This window comes from Zalophus californianus, chromosome 12, assembly GCF_009762305.2.
Source record: "Zalophus californianus isolate mZalCal1 chromosome 12, mZalCal1.pri.v2, whole genome shotgun sequence".
NCBI lineage: Eukaryota > Metazoa > Chordata > Mammalia > Carnivora > Otariidae > Zalophus > Zalophus californianus.
The window spans coordinates 18056461-18073720 of record NC_045606.1 but is presented as its reverse complement, the minus strand read 5'-3'; the positions used below and the strand labels follow the sequence as shown (position 1 = coordinate 18073720).

At 39.5% G+C, this 17260-nt stretch overlaps 1 long non-coding RNA gene and 1 other non-coding gene across 3 annotated transcripts in view; both read left to right on the top strand.

Moving 5' to 3' along the window:
* The window catches only part of LOC113912046, a 210913-nt gene that overhangs the window by 115694 nt on the left and 77959 nt on the right, over positions 1-17260 (top strand). The gene's annotated exons all lie outside the window — the stretch shown is intronic.
* Positions 3173-3277, top strand: LOC113912065. Its single transcript, XR_003516691.1, has one exon. It is a non-coding gene; the product is annotated as a U6 spliceosomal RNA (small nuclear RNA).

Sequence of the window (17260 nt, the reverse complement as noted above, 5' to 3'; positions counted from 1 at the left end):
CCATCAGCGCAAAGGAGTTGAACAAACAGAACAGCCTATCCCTAGGGTAAATGGAGATAAGGCTGGGAGGAGAGGAACTTTTAAGGTCTCATTACCCATTGAGAGGGGTGCCTGGCTGGCTCAGCCAGTAGAACATGGGATTCTTGATCTCAGGGGTGTCAGTTCAAGCCCCACGCTGGGTGGAGAGAATACTTAAAATCTTAAACAAAACAACAACAAAAAACCAAAGCTGTGGAGAGATTGAAGAGGACTTTATATCTGTACATTGAAAACCTGTTGCCGTTGAAAGGAATCATCAGAAAGCCAGAATTCCTCAAAGTGAAATCTTGAAAATATGATTACCAAAATTAACTTTGAAATTTCACATAAGTCTAAAAAATAGAAGCAGCCAAGGACTGAACTAGTAACCTGGAAAATAAGTTGAAAAAAAAATCTTCCAAAACTTAGATATGTGATGTAAAAAGAGATGAGAAAGAGGAAAAAGAGGCTGAGAAGAGATCCAAGCAGTTTACCCTCTGTGTGTTCCAGTAGGAGTCTCAGGATGGAAGAACACAGAGAGAGGACACAACTTTTTTCAAAATAGAGAAATGATTTGGATTTTTGGATTGAAAGGATCCATCTAGATACATACTGGTGAAATCTCTGCCCTGCAAGGATAAAAAGAATATCCTTAAAGTTCTCAGAGCAAACACAAGCTTGCCTGTGAAGGGACTCAAGTCAAACTGGACCAGACTCCCATCAGCAACGCTGGATTTTGAAAGACAGTGGAGTGGGGAGTTCCACATTCTGAGGGAAATGATTTGAACATCAAAATATATCCCAGCAAGACTAAGCATAAAAATATTTTCAGATGCAGGGAAAGACTAAAAAGATTGTCTTTTAAATACTTTTCCTAGGAGAGTTACTTACAGCTGTACTAGAGCGAAGCAGAAACAGAACCCCAGAAAGAGGAAAATGCGGAATCCAAGACACCAAGCTAGCAGGATATCCTATGACGATGACAGTTGCTTCACATGCTTAGACGGTGGTGAGTCCAAATTAGAACAGGAAATCAGAAGGCTCCATGGAAACAGTCTTCAGGAAGAAAGTGGGTAACACTACACGGATCTTGTGATTAGGATCTAAAAGTGTCACTATAGCTTGCTATCAATGACACAGTAGTGTAAGTCTCTCTTTTTTTTTTTTCAACAAGAGAAAGAATGGCTACTAGGTCATCTGGGAAATAGAATAAAACACTCTACAGGAAAGTCATGGTCTAAATATGGAGCAAGTTGGATTTTGAGCAGTTGGTGTAAAACAAAGTGATGGACTCTCAGAATTAAATGCGTTTGAATTTGTAATGAGTAGAGGGTATAAACATTTCCCGGTGTCAAGTGTGGTTCTTTTACTCTTGAAATTGGATTGCTATTTTTATAGCATATGATTCTTTACAGATCAGATTTTTCCCAATAATTCTTTTGAAGAATCATCCAGGGAGTAAACTTAGATATAAAGTTTTGTTCTCATTTTCTCTTCTGGTTTCCCTATCAAAAAAAAATATATATATATGATTTTGTTGTTTTTAGCATAGCAAAGGTGACCTTGGATTTTGACCAGATTGTCATCTAAACCTGAATATTTGTAAACAAACTTGTGGCCATTAAGAAGCATAAGCCTCATGTTTTAGTAATTTATTTGAAGAGTTCCTTAGTAACTAATAGCTTGTTTTGAAAAAATATGTACATAAAATTCAGCTCCTTTAGTTTCACTTCACCTTTTTTCCCTGCTAAATCCAAGTAAAATTAAACAGAATAATTTTTAAAGAAATATTTATAACAGTTATCTCTGTATTGTGGGATTAGAATGATTTGAATATATATGATTTTCTGGAGTTTCCTCCCAAGAATATGTTTTGCTGTTAATATGAGAATACCCCATAAAATTTAACAAGAATAGTTATTTCAACTGAAACTACCTTAGCAGACTTTTTCTGCTAAGGAAGACCTTCTTGATGCCCCACTTTCCATTAATCATTACTATCACTCTTGCAAACTCATTTTTGAAAGGAGCTTACCTTTTTACTGATAGCAGGTATAGCTTTGCATATTGATTGCTCCTGCCTATAAGATTTTTGGTTTCTCAAGGACTAGACCTGGGGATCTACACCACTGCTATTCTCCTGATGGGCTCAGCACAGCCTCAGGATGCTCCCACTGGGTCCTGGAAGGCATCCTGGGTAGAGGCAGAGCTTCCTGGCCTGCACCCCAGGGTCTCTCCCAGATCCCCTCTGTGGGGTGAAAGAGAAGGGAAGGCAGTAGGTTCAGGCTCACACAAGCATGTAATGGACTCCACAGAGCAATAGCTTCCAGTTCTCCACCCCAATTATTAGGCTTTCAAAATTGCATAGAGTATAAATTAGAAGCCCAAATGCTTGCTTATGTGTTGAATCAGTGTGATAAACAAATAATCAAATGGTAGGAACAGACTAAACTCAGAGCCTCTTCCCATGAATAGTATTTGTGGGGATAAAGCATTTTTTGGAGAAGTGGAGCAGCTCTCATGTTTGTAGAGATTTAGGGAATGGTCCTGAGGGAGTGAGAGGACAGCGAACACAGGAAACTCTCAAATGCTGGTGTTCTCATGGAAAAAGCCTTTCACGGAAAACAGAAAATTGCACAAAACTTGTTTCCTCCCCTTAAACCATGGACCCTTCTCCCTGCCATGCTTTCCTGCAGATAAGGAAGACCTCCAGAAGAGAGAGAGCAGGAAGAAGGAAAGGAGAAAAGGGAGAAAGGGCCTGGGAGCTTGAGATGAGGCTGAAACTCTGAGGAACAGACAGTACTTGAAACTGGACAGTGAGTCATGCAGGGTGGAGCAGGTCAGAGTTGCTTACTTGCTGTTTGAAGGGCTAAGAAACTTCAAAATGATTCAGTTTTAAATTAGGCTATTTGTGAATCTCCTGTTTCCTTGCTCAAACCTCTGAGGATTGGTTGGGGCAGAGGATGAAGATAGGACCCAGGCCAGGCTCTTTTATGTTCATTTCTCTTTGCTCATGCTCCTAACTTTGAACAGGCACATCTATCACTAGGACTCTCCAGTTCATTTGGAAGCAGCAGGCAGCAGGTCATAGAAGGGAAGAAAGAAAAGGAGGAAAGGAGCAAAGAGTTAGAAAACCAATGACTTAAAACTCCCTGTGCTCGTTTGGCCAGCATGTGTACTCAAATTGGAACAATGCAGAGATTAGCATGTCCCCTGTGCAATTGATGACACACAAACTCAGGAAGCATCCCATATTTTTTTGAGGGATGATGGAAAAGTTCTGGAGGTGAATAGTGATGGATGGTTGTACAACGACATGAATGCACTTGATGTTACTAAACTATCTATATACTTAAAAATAGCCGAATGTGATGAGCACTGGGTGTCATACACAACTAATGAATCATTGAACGCTACACCAAAAAGTAATGATGTACTATATGTTGGCTGGTTGAATTTAAATAAAAAAATTAAATTAAAAAAGTTAAAAAATAGCTGAGGGGCGCCTGGGTGGCTCAGTCGTTAAGCGTCTGCCTTCAGCTCAGGTCATGATCCCAGGGTCCTGGGATGGAGCCCCGCATCGGGCTCCCTGCTCCATAGGAAGCCTGCTTCTCCCTCTCCCACTCCCCCTGCTTGTGTTCCTGCTCTCGCTGTGTCTCTCTCTGTCAAATAAATAAATAAAATCTTTAAAAAAAATAGCTGAATGGTAAATTTTATATTTTACCACAATTTATAAAAAGCAAACAAACATGACCGTAAAGGTTGGATAAAGATGTCATAAGGAAAAATCAACAAGTAAAAGTCATTCAGTTAAGAAAATAAGTTAGAGCAAAAAAAAAAAAAAATCTGAAAACCCAAATGCAAGCCCTCAGTCATTGTGCATACCACGGTATCAGCATAGAGTAGTGGAAAGAGCCGACTTGGCTGTTACCTGATTTGAAGTCTCACTCTGCCACTTACTAGCTGTGTGACCTTGGTCAAAACACCTAATGTCCTTGAGCCTGCTTCTTACTTAAAATTGTGAAATGACATTGGACTCACAGACCTATTGAGAGAATTAAGATATTACAGGCAAGGCATTTAGCATAGTAAATGGCTCCTACTAGGCATTCATACTCTGTTTCCTTTCCTTTTCTGCATGTGGAAGGTTGCAAATGCAATGTGTTGTGGGACACAGAACCTAACTTGAAAGATGGTAAGGATAAAATTTGAAAAATGAAAATATATGGAGATACTATTTGGGCAGTAGTTCCTGAGAGAGGCAGACCAGGTGTAGAAAGGACCCTCTTAATTGCTGAAAAAGACTTAAGATTTGTTATTAGAGTACTGACCTAGCTGTTGTAACTAAGTAACCCCCCCCAATACAGTGCCTGAAATAAGATGGAAGCTTATTTTTCTCCATATAGTACTCCAGAGGTAAACTATTTAAGGCTGACAAAGGAGCTCTGTCATTCTCAACACACAAGATTTCCATCATTGGATCCAAAGTGGTTGCTTTAGATCCTGACATCATCTGGGTAGCGGAAGGGGTTGTGGGGGAGGGCCAGTGGTACCATCTAGCTTTCTTTTTAAGGCCATGGCTTAGAAATGACACACCTCATTTTTCCACCCACACCACATTCACCAAATCCTTGCTGTAAAGGATGCCAGGGGAAGTAAACTCCCCCTGGAGTCCTATTACTAAGAAGAGGAGTTTGGATGTTGCTGTATACTTAGCCATCTCAACCACATAGCTCACATTTTATTTTCTCTAATTTGCAACCACCGGCTCTCAAAATAACAAAGCTAACACATTCCCCAAAATGGAAGAATAATTTCTTGCTTATTAATATATTCAGTAAATATTTAGACTACTTCTATGTGTTAGGTACTATTCAAAACATCACAAATACAGAAGACTGCAAAACAGATGAAGTTCCTGATTTCATTCAGCTAAATTTGGGGACTCCTGGCTGGCTCATCCGGTAGAACATGCGACTCTTAATCTCAGGGTCATGAATTCAAGCCCCGTGTTGGGTATGGAGCCTATTTAAAATGAAAAAGAAAAAACAAATGCCATTAAACTAAATTCAGTAGGGGAAGAAAGTAAACAAAAATTAGAAAAAAAATTAGATACCCATAAGTGCAAAGATGAAAATTAAGGGATGTAGGGACAAGCAACCAGATATTTATTTAGATGGGGTGGTTAGGGATGCCCTAACCATTTGAAGAACAGGAAACAGAACATGCCAGGAATGGGAAACTGCAGGTGCAGAGGTCCTGAGGAGGGAAAGATCCAGGAGGGTTTGTGGTACAGAAGGGCCAGTGTGGATTTAGCAGGAGAGGGAGAGAGGATGTAAGATCAGGAAGGAAGGCGGGTGCAGTTTGTTCTTTGGCATTTCCCAGTGCTGAGGACAGTGTGCACAGGGTAGGTACCCCGTGAGTGTTCGATAAAATGAATAAGCTAGAAGATAAAGATCCAAGACTGTTGGCAGGTAGCCTCTAATTTATGGCTGTCCTCTGCTATAGGTTGCCCTCTGCTCATGCTACACGCATCTCAGCCCCTGTCTCTCAGATTCTCAGACTCTTTTTATCCTTGTAGCTGCTCCTGGTGTCTTTGGTAGAATGATGTCCTCTTATTAAAAAAGGAGTTAGGGAAGGAATTTGGGAAGGAGACAGGTATCTGAATACAATGATCATGTCTCCTTTTTGTCTTTCTTTGCTAAATAGCTCTAGTTCTCTTAATTTTTCTCTGTGTGGTTTTTTCCAGATCTGGAACCAGCCTAATAACCTGATACTTACAAGTGTCATGTTTGCAGAGGCAATATAATTAACGGAGTGCCAAGATGGGGTGGTAGTTAAAGCTGTAACCTTTGGAGCCAGACTTCCTGGGTTTGAATCCCAATTTGGCCTGTTACTGCCTGGGTCACTCTGAGTAAAGTACTAAATCATTTTGGTCATCTGTTTACCTTCTGTTACATGGGGGTTAAGTAATTTCTGACCATGAAATGAAAGAATTAATATTGTTAAAATGTCCATGCTGCCCACAGTGATCTACAGATTCAGTGCAATCCTTATCAAAATACCAATACTACTTTTCATAGAACTAGAACAATTAATCCTAAAAAACTGTATGTAACCACAAAAGGACCCCAAAGAGCCAAAGCAACCTTGAGAAAAAACAAAACAGCTGGAGGTATCACAATCCCAGATTTCAAACTATAGGACAAAACTACAGTAATCAAAAAAGTATGGCAGTAATACAAAAACAGACATATAAGATCAATGGGACAGAGTCCAGAATTAAATTAATGCTTATATGGTCAATTAATCTATAATAAAGGAAACAAGAATATACAATGGGGAAAAGATAGTATCTTTCCATTTATTTTTGTCATCTTCAATTTCTTTAATCAGTGTCTTCTAATTTTCATACTACTGGTGTGTCACTTCCTTGGTTAAATTTATTCTAGGTATATTATTATTTTTGATGCATTTTTTTTAAGATTTTGTTTATTCAACAGAGAGACAGCGGGAGAAGGAACACAAACAGAGGGAATATGAGAGGGAGAAGCAGGTTTCCCACTGAGCAGGGAGCCCAATGTGGGGCTCGATCCCAAGATCCCAGGACTTTGGGATCATGACCCGAGCTGAAGGCAGACACCCAACTGACTGAGCCACTGAGGCGCCCCTTTGATGCATTTTAATGGGATTGTTTTCTTAATTTCTCTTTCTGCAACTTTGCTGTAAGCATATAGAAACACAATAGATTTCTATACATTAATTTCATTTCTCACAACTTTATGGAATGCATTCTAAGTTTTTTTGGAGAGTGTTTAGGGTTTTCTGTATAAAATAGCATGTGATCTGCTAATAAGGGCAGTTTATTTCTTCCTTATCAATTTGGTTGCCTTTTGTTTCTTATCTGACTGTTGTGTCTAGGACTTACAATACTGTGTTGAATAAAAGTAGCAAGAATGGACATCCTTGTTTCGTTCCTGATCTTAGAGAAAAAACTTTCAGCCTTTCACCATTGAGTATAATTTTAGTTGTGGGCTTGTCATAGATAACCTTTATTATGTTGATATATACTTTTTCAGCACTCTCTTTGTCAGTTTTTTACCATGGATATTGAATTTTGTCAAATGCCTTTTCTGCATCTATTGAGATGATCATAATTTTTATCCTTCATTTTGTTAATGTAGTGTGTCATGTTGATGGATGTGTGAATTGTTCAGATTGAACCATCCTTGCATCCCTGGAATAAATCACACTTGATCACGGTGAATAATAAAATTTTAATGTATTTGGTAATGGATTTGGTTTTCTAATATTTTGTTGGAGATTTTTGCATCTGTGCTCATCAGGGATATTGACCTCTAATTTTTTTTATTTTTGTAGTGTCTTTGTCTGATTTTGGTATCAAGGTAATGCTGGCCTTATGGACTGTATTTGGAAGCTTTTCTTTCTCTTCTATTTTTTGGAGTAGTTTGAGGATAGGTATTAACTCTTATTTAAATGTTAGGTATATTTCACCTGTGAGCCATCTGGTCCTGTTGTATTGGGAGTTTTTTGATTACTGATTCAATTTTGTTACTAGTGATTGGTCTATTCACATTTTCTATTTCTTCCTCATTCAGTCTTAGAAGATTGTATATCTCTAGAAATTTATCTCTGTGTTCTAGGTTTTCCAGTTTGTTGGCATATAATTTTTCCTAGCAATCTCTTACAATCTTTTGTATTTCTGTGGTATAAGTTGTAATTTCTCTTACATACCAATTTTGAGTTTTCTTTTTTTTTTTCCTTTATGAGCCTCGCTAATGATTTATCATTGTTGTTTATTATTTCAAAGAACCAGTTCTTGGCTTCACTGATCTTTTCTATTTTTCATTCTCTTTTTATTTAGTCTCTATTTCATTTATGCTCTGATCTTTATTATTTCCTTTCTTTTAACTTTGGACTTTGTCTTTCTTTTTCTAGTTCCTTTAGGTGTAAGGTAAGATTGTTTCATATTTTTTTGTTTCTTGATGTAGGCCTGTATTGCTATTAACTTTCTTCCTAGAAGGAAGGAAGGTTTTTTCCTGCCTCCCAAAGATTTTGAATTGTAGTATTTCCATTTTCATTTGTCTCCAGTTATTTTTTTTATTTCTATTTGATGTCTTCATTTATCCATTGGTTGTTTACTATCATGTTGTTTAGCCTCCATGTGTTTGTATTTTTTTCCTTTTGTTTTTGTTTTACTGATTTCTAGTTTCATACTGATGCAGTCAGAAGGTGCTTGATATGGTTTTAGTCCTCTAAAAGATTTTGAAAATTATTTTGTGGCCTAACATATAATCTATCTTGGAGAATGTTCCATTTGCCCTTGAAAAAAATGTGTATTCTGTTTTTGATAGAATGTTTTGTACGTATGTTAAAACTATCTGGTCTATTGTGTTGTCAAAGCCACTCTTGTTGATTTTCTTTCTGGATGATCTATCCATTGATACAAGTGGGGTGTTAAAGTCCTCAACTATTACTGTATTACTATCAAATTTTTCCTTTATGTTTTTTAATATTTGATTTATATAATTAATGCTCCAATGTTGGGTGCATAGATATTTACAATTGTCATCCTTTTGTTAGATTGATACCTTTATCATTATGTACTGCCCTTCTTTGTCTCTTGTTACAGCCTTTGTTTTAAAGTCTATTTTGTCTAATATAAGTATTGTTACCCTGGCTCTGTGTGTGTGTGTGTGTGTGTGTGTGTGTGTGTGTGTGTGCGCGCGCGTGCAACCATTTGTATGGTATATGTTTTTCTATCCCTTCACTCTCAAGCTGAAGTGAGTTTCTTGTAGGCAGAATACAGATGGATTTTATTTAATCTATTCAGTCACCTATGTCTCTTGGAGCATTAGGCCACTTACATTTAAAGTAATTATTCATATTGCCATTTTGTTGATTGCTTTCTAGTTGTTTTTTGGAGTTCTTTTCTGTTTATTTTTATCTTGCTCTCTTCCTCTATGGTTTTATGGCTTTCTTTAGTGTTATGCTTGGATCCCTTTCTCTTTATTTTTTTGTATATCTGTTATAGGTTTCTGGTTTGTGGTTACCGTGAGGTTCATATATAACATTTTAATTATATAGTAATCTATATTAAATTAATGGTCATTTAAGTTCAAACAAATTCTTGAATCACTACATTTTTACTTCTCCCCCTTCATGTTTTATGTATGTGATGTCACATTTTACATCTGTTTATTTTGTGCATCCCTTAAATCATTTTTCACAGATGCATTGACCCTTGAACAACATGGGTTTGAAATGCATGACTCCCCTCATATATGGAAGTTTTAGAGTACAGGACTGTAAGCATGTTTTCTCTTCCTTATGATTTTTTTTTAATTTAAATTTTAGGTAGTTAACATACAGCACAATATTGGTTTCTATAGTAGAATTCAGTGATTTATCTCTTACATACAGCATCCAGTGCTCATCATAACAAGTGCTCTCCTTAATGCACATCACCCATCTAGCCTATCCCCTACCCACCCCTTTCCATCAACCCTCAGTTTGTTCTCTATCATTAAGAGTCTCTCTTTTTTAAATTTTTTATTGTTATGTTAATCACCATATATTACATCATTTGTTTTGGTGTAGTGTTCCATGATTCATTGTTTGTTCATAACACCCAGTGCTCCATGCAGAATGTGCCCTCTTTAATACCCATTACCAGGCTAACCCATTCCCCTACCCTCCTCCCCTCTAGAACCCTCAGTTTGTTTTTCAGAGTCCATCATCTCTCCTGGTTCGTCTCCCCCTCTGACTTCATTCTTTCTCTCCTGCTATCTTCTTCTTTATATTTTTCTTAAAATACGTTGCATTATTTGTTTCAGAAGTACAGATCTGTGATTCAACAGTCTTGCACAATTCACAGCGCTCACCGTAGCACATACCCTCCCCAATGTCTGTCACCCATCCACCCCATCCCTCCCACCCCCAACCACTCCAGTAACACTGTTTGTTCCTGAGATTAAGAATTCCTCATATCAGTGAGGTCATATGATACATGTCTTCCTCTGACTGACTTATTTCACTCAGCATAACACCCTCCAGTTCCATCCACGTCATTGCAAATGGCAAGATCTCATTCCTTTTGATGGCTGCATAATATTCCATTGTGTATATATACCACCTCTTCTTTATCCATTCATCTGTCGATGGACATCTTGGCTCTTTCCACAGTTTGGCTATTGTGGACATTGCTGCTATAAACATTGGGGTGCACGTACCCCTTCGGGTCCCTACATTTGTATCTTTGGGGTAAATACCCAGTAGTGCAATTGCTGGATCGAATGGTAGCTCTAATTTCAACTGTTTGAGGAACCTCCATACTGTTTTCCAGAGTGGTTGCACCAGCTTGCATTTCCACCAACAGTGTAGGAGGGTTCCCCTTTCTCCACATCCCCGCCAACATCTGTCGTTCCCTGACTTGTTAATTTTAGCCATTCTGACGGGTGTGAGGTGGTATCTCATTGAGGTTTTGATTTGGATTTCCCTGATGCCGAGCGATGTTGAGCACTTTTTCATGTGCCTGTTGGCCATTATCATGTGCCTGTTGGCCATTTCCATTTCTCTGGAAAAATGTCTGTTCATGTCTTCTGCCCATTTCTTGATTGGATTATATGTTCTTTGGGTGTTGAGTTTGATAAGTTCTTTACAGATTTTGGATACTAGCCCTTTATCTGATATGTCATTTGCAAATATTTTCTCCCATTCTGTCGGTTGTCTTTTGGTTTTGTGGACTGTTTCTTTTGCTGTGCAAAAGCTTTTTATCTTCATGAAATCCCAACAGTTCATTTTTGCCCTGGCTTCCCGTGCCTTTGGTGATGTTTCTAGGAAGAAGTTGCTGCGGCTGAGGTCGAAGAGGTTGCTACCTGTGTTCTCCTTTAGGATTTTGATGGACTCCTGTCTCACGTTTAGGTCTTTCAACCATTTGGAGTCTATTTTTGTGTGTGGTGTAAGGAAATGGTCCAGTTTCATTCTTCTGCATGTGGCTGTCCAATTTTCCCAACGCCATTTGTTGAAGAGACGGTCTTTTGGCCATTGGACATTCTTTCCTGCTTTGTCAAAGATAAGTTGACCATAGAGGTGAGGGTCCATTTCTGGGCTCTCGATTCTGTTCCATGGATCTATGTGTCTGCTTTTGGGCCAGTACCCTACTGTCTTGATGATGACAGCTTTGTCATAGAGCTGGAAGTCCAGAATTGTGATGCCGCCAGCTTTGCTTTTCTTTTTCAGTATTCCTCTGGCTATTCGGGGTCTCTTCTGGTTCCATACAAATTTTAGGATTATTTGTTCCATTTCTTTGAAAAAAGTGGATGGTATTTTGATGGGGATTGCATTGAATGTGTAGATGGCTCTAGGTAGCATTGACATCTTCACAATGTTGGTTCTCCCAATCCATAAGCATGGAACGTTTTTCCAATTCTTTGTGTCTTCTTCATTTTCCCTCCTGAGTATTTTGTAGTTTTCTGAGTACAGATCCTTTGCCTCTTTGGTTCAATTTATTCCTAGTTATCTTATGGTTGGGTGCAATTGTGAATGGGATCGACTCCGTGATTTGTCTCTCTTCTGTCTTGTTGTTGGTGTATAGGAATGCCACTGATTTCTGTGCATTGATTTTATAGCCTGCCACTTGACTGACTTTCTGTATGAGTTCTAGCAGTTTTGGGGTGGAGTCTTTTGGGTTTTCCACATAAAGTATCATATCATCTGCAAAGAGTGAGAGTTTGACTTCCTCTTTGCCGATTTGGATGCCTTTGATTTCTTTTTGTTGTCTGATTGTGGTGGCTAGGACTTCCAATACTATGTTGAATAGCAGTGGTGAGAGTGGACATCCCTGCCGCGTTCCTGACCTTAGGGGAAAAGCTCTCAGCTTTTCCCCATTGAGAATGATATTCGCTGTTGGTTTTTCGTAGATGGCTTTTATGATATTGAGGTATGTGCCCTCTATCCCTATACTCTGAAGAGTTTTGATCAAGAAAGGAGGCTGTACTTTGTCTAATGCTTTTTCTGCATCTATTGAGAGGATCATATGATTCTTGTTCTTTCTTTTGTTAATGTATTGTATCACGTTGATTGATTTGCAGATGTTGAACCAGCCTTGCAGCCCAGGGATAAATCCCACTTGGTCGTGGTGAATAATCCTTTTAATGTACTGTTGGATCCTACTGGCTAGTATTTTGGTGAGAATTTTTGCATCCATGTTCATCAAGGATATTGGTCTGTAATTCTCCTTTTTGATGGGGTCTTTGTCTGGTTTTGGGATCAAGGTAATGGTGGCCTCATAAAATGAATTTGGAAGTTTTCCTTCCATTTCTATTTTTTGGAACAGTTTCAGGAGAATAGGTATTAATTCTTCTCTAAATGTCTGATAGAATTCCCCTGGGAAGCCATCTGGCCCTGGGCTTTTGTTTCTTGGGAGATTTTTGATGACTGCTTCAATTTCCTTAGTGGTTATAGGTCTGTTCAGGTTTTCTATTTCTTCCTGGTTCAGTTTTGGTAGTTGATACATCTCTAGGAATGCACCCATTTCTTCCAGGTTATCTAATTTGCTGGCATAGAGTTGCTCATAATATGTTCTTATAATTGTTTGTATTTCTTTGGTGTTGGTTGTGATCTCTCCTCTTTCATTCACGATTTTGTTGATTTGGGTCATTTCTCTTTTCTTTTTGATAAGTCTGGCCAGGGGTTTATCAATCTTGTTAATTCTTTCAAAGAACCAGCTCCTAGTTTCGTTGATCTGTTCTACTGCTCTTTTGGTTTCTAGTTCATTGATTTCTGCTCTGATCTTTATTATTTCTCTTCTCCTGCTGGGTTTAGGCTTTATTTGCTGTTCTTTCTCCAGCTCCTTTAGGTGTAGGGTTAGGTTGTGTATTTGAGAACTTTCTTGTTTCTTGAGAAAGGCTTGTATTGCTATATACTTTCCTCTCAGGACTGCCTCTGCTGTATCCCAAAGATTTTGGACAGTTGTGTTTTCATTTTCATTGGTTTCCATGAATTTTTTTAATTCTTCTTTAATTTCCTGGTTGACCCATTCATTCTTTAGTAGGATGCTCTTTAGCCTCCATGTATTTGAGTTCTTTCCGACTTTCCTCTTGTGATTGAGTTCTAGTTTCAAAGCATTGTGGTCTGAAAATATGCAGGGAATGACCCCAATCTTTTGGTACCGGTTGAGACCTGATTTGTGACCTAGGATGTGATCAATTCTGGAGAATGTTCCATGGGCACTAGAGAAGAATGTGTATTCCATTGCTTTGGGATGGAATGTTCTGAATGTGTCTGTGAAGTCCATTTGGTCCAGTGTGTCATTTAAAGTCTTTATTTCCTTGTTGATCTTTTGCTTAGATGATCTGTCCATTTCAGTCAGGGGGGTGTTAAAGTCCCCCACTATTATTGTATTGTTGTCAATGTGTTTCTTTGCTTTTGTTATTAATTGCCTTATATAATTGGCTGCTCCCATGTTCGGGGCATAGATATTTACAATTGTTAGATCTTCTTGTTGGGTAGACCCTTTAAGTAGGATATAGTGTCCTTCCTCATCTCTTATTACAGTCTTTGTTTTAAAATCTAGTTTGTCTGATATAAGGATTGCCACCCCAGCTTTCTTTTGGTGTCCATTAGCATGGTAAATGGTTTTCCACCCCCTCACTTTCAATCTGGGGGTGTCTTTGGGTCTAAAATGAGTCTCTTGCAGACAGCATATTGATGGGTCTTGTTTTTTAATCCAATCTGATAGCCTGTGTCTTTTGATTGGGGCGTTTAGCCCATTTACATTCAGGGTAACTATTGAAAGGTAGGAATTTAGTGCCATTGTATTGCCTGCAAGGTGACTGTTACTGTACGTTGTCTGTGTTCCTTTCTGATCTTTGCTGCTTTTAGGCTCTCTCTTTGCTTAGAGGACCCCTTTCAATATTTCTTGGAGGGCTGGTTTCGTGTTTGCCAATTCCTTTAGTTTTTGTTTGTTCTGGAAGCTTTTTATCTCTCCTTCTATTTTCAATGACAGCCTAGCTGGATATAGTATTCTTGGCTGCATATTTTTCTCGTTTAGTGCTCTGAAGATATCTTGCCAGCCCTTTCTGGCCTGCCAGGTCTCTGTGGATAGGTCTGTTGCCAATCTAATATTTTTACCATTGTAGGTTACATATCTCTTCTCCCGAGCTGCTTTCAGGATTTTCTCTTTGTCTCTGAGACTCGTAAGTTTTACTATTAGATGTCGGGGTGTTGACCTATTATTATCAATTTTGAGAGGGGTTCTCTGTGCCTCCTGGATTTTGATGCCTGTTTCCTTCCTCACATTAGGGAAGTTCTCTGCTATTATTTGCTCCAATATACCTTCTGCCCCTCTCTCTCTTTCTTCTTCTTCTGGGATCCCAATTATTCTAATGTTGTTTCGTCTTATCATATCACTTATCTCTCGAATTCTGCCGTCGTGATCCTGTAGTTGTTTCTCCCTCTTTTTCTCAGCCTCTTTATTTTCCATCATTTGGTCTTCTATATCGCTGATTCTCTCTTCTGCCTCATTTATCCTAGCAGTTAGTGCCCCTATTTTTGATTGCACCTCATCAATAGCCTTTTTGATTTCGACTTGGTTAGATTTTAGTTCTTTTATTTCTCCAGAAAGGGTTTCTCTAATAACTTCCACGCTTTTTTCAAGCCCAGCTAGTATCTTTAAAGTCATGATTCTGAACTCTAGGTCCAACATCATACTAATGTCCGTATTGAGTAGGTCCCTGGCTGACGGTACTACCTCTTGTTCTTTTTGCTGAGGTGATTTTTTTGTGTTTTGTCATTTTGTCCAGAGGAGAATAGATGAATGAGAGAACAAAATGCTAACAGGTTTACAACGTCCCCAGCAAATATACTGTATACAAATCAGAAAAGACCTGAAACCAGGGGGAAAGAAAGAAAAAAGAAAGAGAAAAAAAAATAATAAAAAAAAAACCAAAAACAGAACAATACAAAAAAGCAGAATGTGATCAAATATGATCAGGCTAGTGCATAGATCAGTGCCACACACTAGAGTTTGGGCGTATTTTGGTCTGTTAGAAAAAAGTGCCTCCTAAAATTTTAAAGGAAGAAAGACATATATGTACAAAATAAGGGTTGATACAATGAAGGGATAGAAGATGACTGTAAAGATGAAAATTATAAAAGATTTTATAAAAGGACTTGATAAGTTGTTTGAAAAAGGAAAGAAGATTTAAAAAAAAAAAAGGGAGAGAATGTGATCACATTCTCACATTTAGGGTATATTTTGATCTGTTAGAAGAAACTGTATCTCAAAATTTTAAAGAGAGAACAACTTATATATATATATATGCCAAAAATAAGGGTAACTACTATAAAGGGATAAAATATGACTCTAAAAATGAAAAATAAAAAATGTTTTTTTTTTTTTTTAAAAGAGATTGATAAGGTGTTGGTTGAAAAAGGGAAAAAGAAAAAAAAACAGTTAACAAAAAATTAACTATGATGAACTAATGAATCATGGTAAAAAAAAGCCATGAATTCTATGTGCAGTATTCCCCTAGCGCTGGAGTTCTCCCGTTCTCCTTGATCGGTAAACTTGGTCTTGGCTTGCTGGCTGTTCGGGCTGATCTTCTGGGGGAGGGGCCTGTTGCTGTGGTTTCCAAATGTCTTTGCCGGAGGCGGAATTGCCCCGCCCTTGTCGGTCCGGGCTAAGCAAGCTGCTCCGGTTTGATCTCAGGAGCTTTTGTTCCCTGCAAGCTCTCGGTACAGCCTTGGAGGACCAGGGCAAAAATGGTGGCCTCCCAGTCTCCACCCGGAGGAGCTGAGAACTCGGGGCCCCGCTCCTCAGTGCGCCCACAGAGAAAAGCAGTCACTCCCTTGTCCCGGTCTCCGGCCGCACTCCGTGCTCACCCGGCCTGTGACCGAGCGTTGCTATCTGTGGCACCCGACCCCGTGTGGAGTCTCCAAACCCAGCAGATCCCTGCGGTGCGTTCCCGCGCCGCTCCTCCCTGGGAAGGAAGGGGAGTCTCCCCGGATCTGCTGCTTTTTGGGTCCCTGCTGGAGGAGCAGTGGCCCGACTGGGCCGCGGATCACAGTTTATGGCCACCCCGAGCTGAGAGCCCGCGCCTCAGCTCCGTCTCTGCAGCCGGCTTCCCCGCTCCGGTACCTGGGAGCTCTGGCGCACTCAGGCACCCCCGGTCTTTCTGTGACCCCGAGGGGCCTGAGACCACACTGTCCCGGGAGGGTTCCACCCCCCGCTTAGCCACTGCAGCGACGTCCCTCCGCCGAGCCAACTTTTAAAAGGTCCGATTTTGTGCTCCGCGGCTCTAGCACTTGCCAGAAGCGGCCGGCGGAGGCCCCTCCCCCGCCGTCTATCCTCCCGAATATCGCCTCGGATTCACTTCTCCGCACGCCCTACCTTCCAGTAAGTGGTCGCTTCTCTGTTCAGAGAGTTGTTGCTACTCTCCTCTTCGATCTCCTGTTGAGTTCGTAGGTGTTCAGAATGGTTTGATCCCTATTCAGCTGAATTCCTGAGACCAGACGAAATCTAGGTCTCCTACTCTTCTGCCATCTTGCTCCGCCCCAAAAACCATTAAGAGTCTCTTATGGCTTGTTTCCCTCTTTCCTTTTTTTCTTTACCCCCTTCCCATATGTTCATCTGTTTTCTTTCTTAAATTCCACATATGAGTGATATCATTTGGTATTTGTCTTTCTCTGACTGACTTATTTCACTTAGCATAATACACTCTAGCTCCATCCATGTCATTGAAAATGGTAAGATTTCATTCTTTTTGATGGCTGAGTAATATTCCATTATGTATATGTATATGTGTGTACACACACACACATACACACCACATCTTCTTTATCCATTCATCAGTCACTTGGTGGACATTTGGGCTCTCTCCATAGTTTGGCCATTGTTGATAATGTTGCTATAAACTTCAGGGTGCACATATCCCTGAGAATCTGTATTTTTGTATCCTTTGGGTAAATACCTAGTAGTGCAATTGCTGGATCATAGGGTATTTCTATTTTTAGATTTTTGAGAAACTGCCATACTGTTCTCCAGAGTGGCTGCACCAGTTTGCATTCCCACCAACAGTGCAACCAACAGTGTCCCCTTTCTCTGCATCCTCACCAACACCTGTTGTTTCTTGTGTTGTTTATTTTAGCCATTGTGACAGGTGTGAGATGTTATCGTGGTTTTGCTTTGTATTTCCCTGAGGATGAGTGATGTTGAACA